This window comes from Pezoporus flaviventris, unplaced genomic scaffold (genome assembly GCF_033815535.1).
Source record: "Pezoporus flaviventris isolate CSIRO_AGI_PZ_B2104156 unplaced genomic scaffold, CSIRO_AGI_Pfla_v1 ptg000045l, whole genome shotgun sequence".
Classification (NCBI taxonomy): Eukaryota; Metazoa; Chordata; class Aves; order Psittaciformes; family Psittacidae; genus Pezoporus; species Pezoporus flaviventris.
Window position 1 is genome coordinate 23,145,001 of NW_026892593.1, and position 2,500 is coordinate 23,147,500.

The window sequence follows — 2,500 nt, forward strand, 5'->3', positions numbered from 1 at the left end:
TCTTTATTTTGTACCAAAGATGGACCATTATTTTTTTCCATAATATTTATCACTGCAAAGTTCCAGTTTCAGTCAGAATCTGTTATTTTAAGACCACAGTACTGTGGAACTCTATTTCCAGAGGCATCAGATTCGATCAGACTCAAGTTTTATGTTTCACATCTCTTATGTATTCCTGCAACGAATTTAAGCATTGGCTAGTACAAATATGTATTTAAAAATAAATGATCACATGGCAGGGCTCTCAACACTTCATGATCAATCATCTTATCAAGTGTCATAATGTTACAAATAGAAAAATCTATTGAGACTGTTCCAAAAGATGTGATTAAAACAGACAGCAAAATAAGTATCTCAAAGCAGGAAATGTTTTCCACAATAAAGACACTTAGCCCAGAAAAATATTTGCATAATACTTCACTTCAGTATAAGAAAACCTTTCTTGCGCGGCTAGTCTTTTTAGGAAGTCTGAGTTATACAGGAAAAAAAATGCCACAGACGTATTGGAGTATAGAGCAAGGGCTGCCGCCTCAGTGACCTGGTTTCTGCAGACAGAAACGTGATCTCAGTCACTCTAAACTGAAAACTGAAAGTTGGGAAACCTTGTCATAAGATTATTGATTTGTCCACTTAAGTCTAAGAATGCATTTTTGTGTAGGTGCTGTTTTGGACGCAGCTTTATTTTGTGTCTGTCATACACTGAGATGAAGTGTCTACATATGCATAAACACCCACCTACACACATGCTCTCAGGAATATATATGTGAGTTGGAAAGACACAGCAAATACGTGTGGTTGTATATCTAGTCGCATGAAAGAGCCTGAAGTATGTGGCGAGCCTGCTGCAGCAGACACGCTGTGTGAAACCATTGCTTAGGCTAACCAGGACACAAACAGCTGTCAGCAGGCCAAGTCTTCCACCCATGAAAAAGCAGCCGCTCACTTGTCTAGGAAAATCCAAATGTTTTTTCTGTATATAATATCAAGCTGGCATATAAATACTGCTTTGTGAGATGTCTGTAGGACATTCCAGTTTTCTGTAAATCAGCAACAATAACAATCATTAATAAAATAAATCGTGATCATGATCAAATCTTCAGAAGAAAAGCTTTTCTAACATTTCTATTACTTGAATCTATCCCAAAAGACTTTGAATAAATGTAACACTTAGAGGGAAAAAAAAAAAAAAAAAAAGCAAGCCTGCTGAAGTTTACTTTTAGAAAAAATTACTTCATCTAATATTACACAGAATACCACTTTCCACACAATTCATCACAGCATAAATTATGGTCTTTATATCTTGACTAATTAGGAGTCTGAAAGTAGAAGTACCAGCCATTACTATAAAAGTCTGATAATCTTTTGCAAATGGTGAATGAAATTATAAATGAAATTCAAGAATAAAGGTTCTGAAGGTCATACTCTAAAACACAAGTGGAAAAGACACACCAGACTTCCACTCAGAATCAGACACTATGGGGAGAAATTTTAACCTCAGCTATCACTGGACTCCTTCTACAGTCAACAGAATAAGGAAATCCCAAAGAAAATTTATCTGATCTGTTTTAGGCATCTGTTCTAGCATGGGACTAATCCCTCTCTGAATGTGCCTGGCTCTCTCCATTGACAGTAGGCTCACTTTGACTTGACACCTATTCTTTCATATGGTTAATGTTGGTTGTGACACTTCCTGACACCCAGAAGTTTTGTAGTATTGGAAACACCACTTCTCTGCAATATTGTTTTATTCTAAATCTATCCAGTCCTAAGGGCAGGACAAACAAGTTTTAACAACTTTGAGATGCATGAGCAAAGAGTAAAATCCACTGACTGGAGTCAGTGTTCAATTCCCTCTGAAGTCACTAAGAATTTCCTCTGTTTACCTGAGATCTAAACTTGTTGATCTTTCAACAATTTTGCTTCAGCAATGCTATTCTACTATCATCTGTCACACACATATGACAAGGCAGAAGGAAGGCAGACACCTTCCCGATTAAACCATTACCTTTAACCTTTAAACCCTGCAAAAATTTCCCTAATAAACACATCACTTACATGCTTACCACTATAATATATAGCAAACAGTGAAGGTGGTGTACCCTTGTTACTCTGCTTCTCTTACCTTTATGTCACCTCTCTTTCCTGGCTCTCTTTCCTTTCAAACACACAGGTAATAATTCTGAGAGTGAAAATCAACATTACACTGTAAGTGGCACTGATTTATTCCATGCTCTGCGCTAAAGACTCTACTCAGTAAGACTCATGCTGCTGCAAGAGTCCTCTGTTCCTCAGTCTGAAACACACATTCCCCTTCACCAGGCATATTTCTGTTAGCTTTTGCAGTATCTGCTCTGAATGGCCTTGACCCTGTACTTGCTCTTATATTTGGAGACACACCTGCTGTGTGATAAACTCTAAGAGCTTTTCTTTCCAAATTTGCTTCTCCTGTATTTTTCAACAGTCACTTTCAACTGCATTAGCTGAAGTAAAGAGCCTAATA

The 2,500-nt window shown here is 37.3% G+C and overlaps 1 protein-coding gene across 9 annotated transcripts in view; it reads right to left on the minus strand.

Annotated features, from left to right (window-relative positions):
* FOXP2 (forkhead box P2) overlaps positions 1 to 2,500 on the minus strand; it is a 418,353-nt gene that overhangs the window by 63,118 nt on the left and 352,735 nt on the right. The gene's annotated exons all lie outside the window — the stretch shown is intronic.